Genomic DNA, 12,346 nt, shown 5'->3' on the forward strand with positions numbered 1-12,346 from the left:
TATCGAATTACAAGACCCTCGGTTTTTGGCAATTGCAATCGTCAAATAAAAAAACCCAACAACTAAGAACCACGAATGCTATGGAACCATGCAAACAACAAAGCAACACTGGGAGCGACCCACAAATACTTAACTGAGAGAACAATGGCGTCACCAGGAAGGCCCGTTGAGCGTCTCGCCGTACAAAGGACTACGCCAGGCGCCAAAACAGGTCGACAGTCAGGGCATCGGTCCGTCGCAGCCGTCAGGAGGCGGGGATCTTCGCGGGAAGAGGCGTCGGGCCACTTATTTCGACAACTGGATCGATGAAGCGGGGTGCACCTTCCCTCGGCGATTTCACACGAAGTTCCTCACGATCGTCGGGCTTTGGACCGGTACCGTTGATGTCGCCCCACGTTGGGCGCCAACTGAAGGACTGGGTTATTCTTAAGACCCAGCGGTGCCAGGGAACAACACCTGAAACCTTCGTGGGTTACCTGTTCTGGCGTACCAAACACAGAGACACGGGACACTTCCAGCGACGTCAGAGATCAGCGTTTATTTACTGCAGGGATACAGAGGTCACAAGAAGTACACAACGTGTAGGTTCTCGGAGACTGCTTCAAATTCGTAGAAGTGGATCGCTCCTTTTATACAAGCTTTTGCCATAGCACAGTATGGCGAACAAAGGTTACAACTCAGTTCCCACAATAAACTTCAAAAGGGTCGCGTTCATGTTTCAGGAGGCCGGAACATAATTACAACAGTCTTGCCGGTTCCCAACTGTAAAAACATATTCCCTCCGCAACAAACACATTCCATCCTAACCATAAACACATTAAGAGGAAGGACGAAAAACAGATGCAAGGAAAGGACAAGAATACACAACAGGTTAGAAAAGAGTGTCAGGGGCAATAAAGGAAACTCGATAGAAGGGTCAAAGACCTCGTGTCTAATGTATGCGTGGCTGAAACAATAGACCGGAGCGGCAAGATGAGCCTTGAGCGGGGCCATCTGCCTTACTCGTGTCATTTCCCTCATCGTAAAAGTCACCTCAAAGAAACACGTGTCCTTCGTGCAAGCTTGAAAGTCCCAGGGTCACGAAGCGGACAAAAAACCCGTTCGCTGGCTACCTGAGGGCAAGAAACAAAATGGATGCTGTATCTAAAATGGAACCCGAGGGTTCGGATGAACAAACCCAAAAATGAAACGAACCATACGTGGCTGCATAGCGAAACTGCGTACACCCACTATACTCGTCATTTGCGGTTCGTGGATACCAAACTCATCCATATTCGTCAGCACTCAAAAAGTGCCGTCCCGTCTCATACGGAACCTCACTCTCGGGATCGCGAGAAGGATGGCCGTATCTTTGTAGGCAACCTGCCGGCTGACGTGCGCGAGAAAGATGTGAAGGACCTGTTCTATAAATACGGGCGCATCCGTGATATCGTGCTCAAAAACCAGCGCGGCCTGGTGCCCTTCGCCTTCGTACGCTTCAAAGACCCCAGGGACGCCGAAGATGCGGTGTATGGAAGGAATGGCTACAATTACGGTCACTGTCGCCTGCGCGTCGAGTATCCTTAGTGCTTCCCGAGGCCGTGGTGGTATCGGTGGGGGTGGTCCCCGCGGCAGGAATGGGCCTCCTTCCCGACGCTCCGAGTACAGAGTTCTTGTTTCAGGACTTCCTCCTTCTGGTAGCTGGCAGGATCTAAAGGATCATATGCGAGAAGCTGTAGATGTCTGTTATGCTGATGTGCAGAAAGATGGGATGGGAGTAGTTGAATTTCTTCACAAGGAAGATATGGAATATGCACTGCGTAAATTGGATGACACGAAATTTCGATCTCACGAGGGTGAAACTGCCTATCTCCGAGTTTGTCCTGAGAGAAGCACCAGCTATGGTTATTTGAGGTTTGGATCTGGCTCAAGGAGTCGCGACTCTCCTCCATACCAAAGCCGTGGCTCCCCCCGCAACTCCGCTCCATTCAGGCCCTATTGATCCCGCTGACTGGACTTTTCTTTTACATGTGACATGACCGCCTGATTGGAATTTACATTCCTGACCTGGTGGAGTAAGTGTCTGAAATTTCCTTTCCCTTTTTAAATAATTTTTTTTTTTAAAGAAAACAGTGGTGGACCTGCAGTCAGGTTTGCACTGTCACTACAGTTGGTGGCTCAATGGGTGCTGCAGCCCACTACTGATTTAGCTTATAGGTGCTGGGCACACTCTGCGTGAGATACTAAGGACCTATAGGTAAGTGAAATATACCAAATAGAGAAATGCCAATCTCATCATGTTGAAAGGGGAGAATGCATATGCACTTTCCCGCTGGTTAGCTGGGGCAAAGTGCAGAGAATTCTACAGCCCACCAAAACAGGCAAGGCAAACATGTTGGGCTCCACCACACAAAAGGTGTCCAATGCCAACAAATACTGATTCCCACACAGAGTTAAGTGCTGGTGTTCTTATCCTCCTAACCTGGCATCCGAACATTATACTGAAATGACACTATAAACTAGCCAAACCCATTTAGTTTTATTATGCTGTTCACCTGGACTTTAGATGTCCGGCTTGACTTGGTTGTCTCTCCTCCCCAAAAATATGGTGGGTAAAATCTGCACACATTAACAGGAACACTCTTGAAGTGATCTTTACCAAAACCACCTCTGTACATCTTCATATTGTTACAACAGTTCCCTGATCTTATTGCCCCAATTTTGAAGACTTAGTCTCACTGATCAAGAAAGAACAATTCGCAAACCAGTCTCTTCCATATTGGCTGTCTTAATGGAAAAAGAAATCTTCATATGGAAGCAGCCTTCAACACAAAATGACAACCACATTCCGTGAGACACACATTTAATCCCACCATGCTTCTGCGTTTCCTGCTGAAATAACAGGTATAAAATAGATAACCTAAAAATGCAGTACAAATGGTGGAAAAAGGTCCCTACTTCAAAGTGGAGCACCATGCTCGGCTTAAACCATAAGTGAAAGCAAACAACATGGTTTTTGCCTCTTTAAGTAGGTTTCCTCTACACTTCTACACTTGAGAAATGGGTATCAAGGAAACCTTTAGTATTTCTGAAATGGCCACAAGATATGGAGTTTAGGAGCAGTGGTTCTTTGAACTTCTCTGAATTTGTGGATACCCTTACCAACATAGGATTTGGAGAGTATTTTTCAAGATGTCTTATTTCTTACATACTGACTTACCTTTGAAAGGCACAAATGCAGTGAAACTCCATCGGTTATAACAAATATCCTACTATTCTATGTTCTTACATGTTTTCAGATAAAAATGGTACCTCACTTGTGTGGCTAGGCCTAGTGTCCGCAACAGTAAATGGCCCAAAACGCAACCTGGATACATCACGTTTTCAAAACTCACCCTTTTTTGCAAAGGGAATAGCGGTGGATTTTGGACCCTAGCTCGGTTGGCACCTTCGGAAACCTAGCAAACCTGTACATTTTTGAAAACTAGATACCTTGGAGAATCTAGGATGGGTTAACTTGCGTGGATCCCATGAGCTTTTGTTTTATCCATAACGCCCTGCAAACTTCAAACTTTGCTGTAATCACGCATACTCCGTACATTTCTGTGATGGAAACTTCCGGAATCCACACATTTCCTACCACTCAGCATTGCCCCACCTGTGCCAATAGAAACGCTGCCCCATTTGTTTGGCTGGGCCTAGTCCATAAAAAAGGTTGCTTCATAAATCTTCTTGTCCCTTTGGCGCCACATGGTGCAGCGACAAAAAGCCTTTATTATTAGGGTGAGCGCTATACGGATATATTTTTTAAACTCCTGTGCCCGGCATTCAAAGCCCTACAATGACTTGGAACTACATTGTTAACTGAGAAGTTGCAATGGTACTCTCCAGGGCGCCCCCTGAGATCTAGTACTCAAAGGCTGCTCCGCACCTGTAGAATCAGAAAAACCAAGATGGGAGGGAGGGCATTTTCTCATCTAGCCCCCGCCCACTGGAACAGCCTACCAGATGAGCTGCGAGCATGTCCTAACCTGTTACAATTTAAGAAGCTTCTTAAGACGTGGCTGTTCTGTTAGATCTTCACGTTTCTGGTAATCTGCCTCCCAGGCGCCGAGAGATCCCCTTGGGGGTGATTCGTTGCGCCCTACAAATATTAAATTTAATTAAATTGTAAGCTTGGACTGTACTACTGACTGGTTACAGTGTACAAATGTGTAGACATAGTTGCAAAGTTTAACATTATGATGCTACTTATAATGCGTAAGAATGCTGGCTGATTAGATGCAAATATTTGGAGAAACTTGAAACCAAAATTGATGGTTCTTTGCATTCAAAATAAAATGCTCCCAAAAAATTTAACTAGATTAAAAAAAAAAAGAAAGTCTGCTAAACTAGTGTAAAATTGTAGGTGCCATTCCCTTTATGCATCTTTTAGTAAAATGTGTTGAAACCAGCTAGAATTTCCAAAAATATTCATAGTAGAAATCATTGTAACCAGTTTCAACAAGATAATAGGAAACATGAAAATAAACTAGCATTGACAAAGCCAATAGGTTTAACATTGGTAGTCAGCCTTTAGGTTTTGTCAATGTGTGTCTTGTTTGGACATGGTTTTTGTAAGACTTTGTTTTGGGAACTGCCAGTCCCTCACCATTATAACAAACATTGGCAAAAAGCTAAAATATTTTTGGTCTCATAAAACACACAATGCCACAGTAGGCCGTGACACTGAGCAAAACTTTGTGTGCTGACATGCTAATTGTGAAAGAGCAGAATGCGTTCACTCACCGTGAAGTCAACCAATAAACAGGGAGAGATAGAATTTTAATCAAAACAAAAGGCATTGGTTAACCTCAGACCTAATTAGTGAGCCAATTCTTAAAGAAATCCACAAATATGAACCCATTGTATATGTCCTTATATTTGTGCAGATATACTGCTTCATAAATTGACAAGATTTTACAGAAGTAGGCCAGGAAATGGTACTCTTCGAAAATATCTGTGCACTGCATTTCAGTACAAGTAAATATGCATGTGTCGATTTGCTCTTGCGAAAATCTCCCAAATGTTTACAGGTTAACTTTTTCTCCAACCCTTTCTTTCACAGCCCTGTCCGGAGTAAATTCCCAACCTTTGGCCAGTAAGAGAAAAGATTAGAGAAGAGCTGTTTAAACACCTAAAACATGCACATTTGCACAGACTCAAAGGGGCATTACAACTCTCATGCTATTTCATACCGGTTACTCCACCTCTAGTGTGTAGATCTGCAGAAATTCAATGCCTACTCTAGTGTGAGCCCTGGCATAATCAGAGAGGCTATTATCAGAGCTCTTATATATGATATGATTCCTGCCATAGCTTCTCGCTACACTATGTGGCATCAAAGTGACAAGTGGATTTTTTTCCAGGACTAGTAGATTTATGACGCAACCTGTCTTATGGACAAGGAGATATTTTATTAAGGTCCACACCCTTGAGAAGTGATGAGTCTGGCACCGGGGATCACATAATGGACAAAACTGAGCATGAACAACCACCAATGAAACTCCAAACAGTAGCAATACATGCACACATTTGTTGTCACATTCATAATGAAACGAGGCATTGGGTTCCCCATAGAAGCAACTTCCATTTTCATTGAACATATATTGACATCGTATACCCTAGGAAGCGGGGACAGGCAGTAGGACTGTAGGAAGTTGCTTCCAGAGCAATCTTTTTTTGTAGGATCATGAAGCAACAATTAATGCTGCTTGAAATTATGAGTTGGTAGCCTGGAGTAAACAACATGATGGTACAAATCACCTTATCAGGACAAACTGGCATTCTTAAACACCTTAGATCCCATAAAGTTTTGGTTGTAGTGTTGGTGACCAAAATTGTTTATGAATGCCATTTGTCCTGATGTGAGACTCCTGTTCCCTGAAGGTTTGCATGGCAGCTCGCAGCACTTGAGATAAAGATCTGACATTGGAGATAGGAGGCTTTTCAAACCAACATTGGCAAACCCAGTAAGTCTCACTATTTTTTAATGAAGCAGTGTCATTCAGACTTTCATTTTCTTCAAAAGCTGCAATTAACATTATCCCGTGCAGGCTGCACGATCTTCGGCCAATACAAGAGGTCAGCTGAGTTCAACACAAGCTCTTTCTGTTGCGGGTTGCTTTACCTTAAGCTCACACTAAAGCTGATGAACATAATGTCCCCTTTTATCACAAAATGGCCACCTCGGGGCAAGTGTAAGATATACTCGCTGCTGAATTGGAGGTAGGTTAGGTATGGTCGGATAAAGATGGTAGGTAGATAAGTTACAGTAGTTAAGACATTGTTAGTATGGTAGGTGTGAAATGTTGGATTGATAGGCATGGTAGGTAGGTATGATAAGGTATGCTAAGTATGTATGGTAGGTAGGTAGGTATTGTAGGATAGGAATGTTAGGTATAGCCTAATAGGTAGTTTACATCCGTTGGGTATGGTAGGTATGGAAAGTATGCTAGGCTTGCTATGGTATGTCTGTTAGTTTAGTAAGGTAGGTCAGGTATGCAGATGAGCAGGTATGATAGGCTGGTATGATAAACAAGGGGTTATAGGTTAGGTATTGTAGTTAGGTGTGGTACGAATGGAAGGTAGGGTGGACTAACAATTGTAGAGTAGGAATTTTAGAGTGGGTAAGGTTCAGTGCGTAGTTTTTGTAGGTAGGTATGGGAAGTCCAGTATGGGAAGTACGGCAGGTTGCTATGGTAGGTATAGTAGGTTACATAAGGTAGTTAGGCAGTGTAGGTATGACAGTCCGGATGTTAGGTAGGTAAGTATGACTTACATGGAATGGTAGGTTAGATATGGTAGGACATATATGATTTTTTTTTTTAAGTTCGTACTATTAAATTGTTTACTAGGCTTATTCCTTACCAATCACAGCAATGTTAATAATAAGCAAAAACGTGTACCGTTCATATTAAAGTATGCTTTTTTGCATGCATATAGGTACTTTACTCATGACAACACCACCACTGGTCATCATAATTCATTAAAAATCGGCAAATTGCTGAACAGATTGTATTAGCAAAGTTATGCAATAACCTCAAAGAAGTGACCTAAAAAGACCGTAGAGCAGGACAAGGTGCAGCAGCATACTTTATAGTGGATGGTGAAGAAGACTAATGAGTGGTGGGCAGCTTATGCCTTTTTGGATTAACCATCATTAATAAAGGATCCGGCAGTCAAATGTTGGCCACAGATTAGCACTGGGCAGAGCTGTAATTAAAGACGTGGAAAAGATGTACAAGATTCAAGGTCAGTTTAGTCCAGGTGATGGTGTCCCCGTGATATTGTATGGATGTGAAATTGGACAATTGAGAAACGGGAGAGGAAGCACACACATGCCTTCGAAGTCTGAAAGAGATGTAGAAGAATAACTTGCATAGCCTTGAAAACAAGCATATGTATCCTTGATCAAATCGATCCAGAACTTTACCGCACTGCGTAGACGGCCATGTTGAAACTCTCATACTTCGGACACATAATGCAAACATCCAGTTCCCTGAAAAGGGCTATTATGGTTTTGCAAAGTCGAAGCAAGAAGAGGAAGGGTATGAACAGCTGCTGGTTGGGTGGACTCAATCATGACAGCAATGAACCCACCTTTGAGAGGTCTAAAGACCCAAAGAGATGGCAGGGCATTCTGGAGAGTGCCTGTCTATGTGGGCACCAGGATAAGTCATTGACATAGTGGTGCCTAAAAAAATATGCGTACTGCCTGTGAGCTGGACCTGTCTGCGCTTTACTACAGACGCACCTTACTTTAAAGCATACTTGTTGTCATTTGAAAAGTCGGTTATAAAATGTAAATGATCATCACATCACATGTAAGTCACATTAACAACTTGCATTCACGGGCACACAAAATCCTATCACGATTCCACAAGGAAACAACATATTGAAAATGTTCATGTAGTTGTCTTGTGTCACTGTGAAGCATCCCCCTCTCCCCACCTGTATCGCCAGTCAAGCCCTAGGATGGCAAAGCCTACCGCGTGTGAGGGTCTCCGAATCGGGTCCCGTTTTGATCTCTCTTCATGCAGTGATCGCACCCTACTAGACTCGAAAATTGCCGTGTCACCACAAATTAATGTCGGCCAGTGAAGCTTCAATAAGAGGTCTAGAACTAAGATCGAACAATTGCTTAAACTCACAGCTACTCGCAGGTCGGTAGCCGGTGGATTGGATAGAACGCGTTGCAGCACTATGGAAGGGATACACGCAGCAGAGTGACTATTAGAATCCAGATGTAGTTTTGTATACAGGAAGGGAGTTAAGTCTGCACTATAGAATAAAGGTTTCTATAAGCAGCAGCAGCATACGTGAATGACTTTGCTTTCTGCTTGCACGAGATAGCTCAGTAAGTTAGAATACAGAGGTCTGTGTCTAACATGAAATTTTAAACTCTGGCTTGTCTCCTTCGGCCTCTCAATCTGCAGGGGACGATAAAAGGGGTAACATTGAGTTGGTAAAATAAACCTCTATTAACCAGTGCTTGAAGCTGATTAATTGCATCACTGTATGGGAATAATGTGACTTGCCAAAGAAATATCAGCAAATGCATCCTGTTGTCTTGAAAGAGGATTTCCTACTGCAAGACTCTGGAAGCAAAGCACTGATGTTGCTCACAGAAAGCGGAAGAGATGTTCCAAGTGGTGCCTTCCACTGAAAGCAGAGTCATGTGGGTCATATAAATCCACAGACTGTAGAAGCGCACTGCTAACACCTGGCGTCCAATGGACTGTAATGTGCAGCAAAGCTGTCACTTATAGGTGATGGCCTGCGATAGCAGCTACCACTCTTGAATTGCTGTTTTTAGCTGTCGCCTGAGACAGCACATGCACTGTTATTTGCAAGACAGTTTGTTTAATTAAAAGGGCTTGGAGCCTGTCCATTGCTTACCATTCGTTGATTTCATTGTCACTCTTTATTTGCTGGCTACTGATTGGTCTCTGTGTGTCAGGTTTTTTTGCTTCTCCCATCCATGGAGCATGAATCAAGTAGTGAATCCTTTTTTTTTTTTTTACTAGTGTCCTCCTGTTCGCACTGGGATTGAGGAACTTTTTTTTCTTCTTCCCCCATCGTCCTTGTTGCTTGTTTCCCTGTCTTCCCTCGCGTATCAGTATGTGTAACACAACCCCAGCCAACCACACCCTACCACCATCAACATACAACTATCACCCTACCACATCACACACCACCGTATCACCACACATCTACCACCACCCTAGGAACACTATCCTACCACTACCATCACCTTACCAAGACCCTATCCGCCACACCACCTTATACTGTCCGCTACCACCCTATCCTAACCACTCACCACCATCGACCCAAACCACTCACTGCCACGGACCCTAACCACTGCCACATCCTTCCCCACCACCACCACCACCACCACCTCCACCACCCTGACATATTAACTGAAAAACTTGTAAAGGAGATACTGCACATGACTGTATGTGTACATTAAGCACATTCTATCGGAACCCAACCCTTGAGTCATGCTGTGAATACCGAGACAGCCATTTGCCCCCAGACCAGGGATATTCCACAGATGTTCCTATTTCACTTAAATGTTTCACTTTCTAATACTGTGCGCAGAGCCTGCATATCTGAAGTATGTGAAGCTGTGAATTATTTCAAACAGTTTGTTTTTATGGTGTTTCTGTAGATATGTGGCATTCCCTAATGCACCCCAAAACTTATACGTAAGCACACAAGTTCAAAATGGATCCAAGTATTTGCTCTAAAATGACAGCACCGTTTCAAAGCTGCCAGTGAATAAAAATGGAAGCATGGCCCTGCCCGCTAGTAAAATTTGAAAGCAAGTGAATTTTGAGTGATCGTTACTTGTGCCCAGAAAAACAGTGGGTTCCCTGTACCACTAGGATTTGGTGAAAGATGGTAAAAGGCCGCTTGTAGGACTGACCGCAACATCACCAATCGTGGTGGGCTGCCCTGTGTCATGAGGTTAAATTTCTGCCAGATCTGTTTGAGACAACAGCACTATGCATGTTAAACCTGATGGATTACATGTAGAAATAATGAAAAAAGTGAAAGCACGAAGTGGCAGATAGCTCGCTCCTGTTGACAGAACAACTCAAAGCTATGACTGAAAGTCTCCATCATCCCATGCAGCTAGTGTACAGCCATGTTTCAGACGGATATGCATACTGTACGTAAGGAAGTGTGATCTTCAGCAGGAGAAATAAGAAAGAGCAATACAACTTTCTGGCAAAACAACGTGACCACAGCATGATGGATACTTCTATCAAAATATTCCTTACCTGTAGAACAATCCCAACTATCAGACTGAATACAGAAACTTCAAAGTACTCACTTTGCTGATAGGGCACACTGGCTGCGGTCGACGCTGGAAGTGACGTCAAATGATGACCCCTGTAGCCTTATAGGGTCTGCCCCTGTGCAATGATGTCATTTCCCCTTTTTCTGCACCTTCGACATGGATTCAGAGCTTTGTCTCTCCCGAGCATTGCGAGTTTTCCTTTGCACAATTTTTTTTTTTTTATTGCAGCACATGTCTCTACCCAAGCATTTGGGCATCAAGCCCTGTAGGGACTTCGACGGATTTATGCTCATCACTGACCCTACACTAATTACCTTTGGTGCTTGAGTTCTGACCATGATTCTGGTTATTGTGACTTCATACTGAGTATTAACTCGAATGCCATCAAGGAGTGCTAGGCTAAGCTCTTCATGGCTGGAGCCCATGAAGATAAGAGTCGTCTATCTCGACACCACTCAAAGTCACCTTCCTGTTGTGAGACCAGAAAGAAGAAGCATAAGTAACATGAAGTGTTCGGGAAAAGATACTTTTCCCAGATTGCCCTACACTCCCACAGGATCTTCTTTCTCGGAGCTGAAGTTATTCCTCTTATAGCATGACTAATTCGCTTCTGGCGGCTCCACTCCTCTTCCTTAGCTGGATCCGACCTCTGAGTTTCTCTTGCCGAGCCGACTCCACCAGTTCCGGTCCTCTTCCTACCAGATCCATTGGTGGCATATCTCACTTACCGGATGCCACATTTGCCATCGACTACTGTATCAGATTTGTCTGCCCTAGGCACAGATCCAGCAGCCATCCTGAACACCGTGTTCAGTATATTCACCAGAAATTTACTGGGCCTCATGTTCATGCACAGTTCACCATACAGTGCCAGTCCAGTCACCCTGTTTTCAGCCTTCACCCTGGTAGCCAACTATGCACTCCCACTGTTGACACTGTGGCCAGTACTATCGCAGGAGCTACAGGTGCCGCCCATATCAGTCCTGTAAGCGGAGCCAAGGGCACCGCCGCCTCCACCTCCTCCTCTTGCTGCAGAACCTCTTAAACGCAGATCCAGGAGAGAGGCTGTATGTTGCTTGAGGAAGAGTGTTACAGGGAAAGGAGACACTAGTTATTTGATTCTGATCACTTACCTTTATGTGAGGAAGAAATGGCTGAGAACCTCTTTTTTGACATTCTCGGATCATCTTCTGCAAGTGGCCTTGACACATCGTCAGAAGTGGAATTGGAGTTCCCTATGGGCGCCTCAACTCTGAAGGTTTTCTCACTTCATTCTATCATCAAAGATGAAACAGAAGTTCTTGATCTCCTACTCCCATTGGTTGATGTCACAACAAATGTGCTAATGGAGGTTCTTCTCCCTGTTCAAACACCCTCTGAATCCTTATTACATTTTAATGAGGCCATGCTGGACACCATCCATGTAGCTTGGGAGAACCCATCTTCTACCCCAGTGGCAAGTCGACTGGTGGCAAGGTGCAACCGCCCTGATGACCCAACTTTTCTCTCTGTTTACCCATCGCAAGTGAGCCTTGTCATTCAAGGATCATGTTCCTTGGGCAAGTTGCTAGTAGCGTTCCCCAGTAACCCAGTAGATGAAGAATCAAGCCAGTTGGAAGCCTGGGGAAGAAGAGCTTCACCAGCAGCAGCATGGCCTTGAAGTCACTGAATTCCAACTTTGTGCATGTTACGCACACGCCTTGTTAGGAAAACCACAGACCGTTGTTCCTCATGTTCCACATACTCTGCAAGATTACTTCCAGGAAGTCCTTACAGATGGTCAGAATGTGGTTTGAAACATCAAGTCGTGCCTTGATACTGCAGACTCTGTAGGCTGGTTTCATAGGCACTTCGGTAGCCATCAGATGACATGACTTGCTCAGGATCTCAGATTTCTTGATAGATATGTGGGCCAACTTGATGGATCTTCCATCAGGTGGCACAAAGTTGGTTTGAAGCCCTCTAGCTCATAAGGCTCAGCAACAAAACCAGCCTCAGCAAGACTACTGTCAATTTCAC

The 12,346-nt window shown here is 44.2% G+C and overlaps 1 protein-coding gene and 1 pseudogene across 1 annotated transcript in view; both read left to right on the top strand.

Moving 5' to 3' along the window:
- The window catches only part of LOC146784407 (serine/arginine-rich splicing factor 9 pseudogene), a 58,357-nt pseudogene extending 56,283 nt beyond the window's left edge, over window positions 1-2,074 (top strand).
- SLC23A2 (solute carrier family 23 member 2) overlaps window positions 1-12,346 on the top strand; it is an 833,120-nt gene that overhangs the window by 183,338 nt on the left and 637,436 nt on the right. The window lies entirely within an intron of this gene.

Source organism: Triturus cristatus, chromosome 11 (assembly GCF_964204655.1).
Source record: "Triturus cristatus chromosome 11, aTriCri1.1, whole genome shotgun sequence".
Taxonomy (NCBI): domain Eukaryota; kingdom Metazoa; phylum Chordata; class Amphibia; order Caudata; family Salamandridae; genus Triturus; species Triturus cristatus.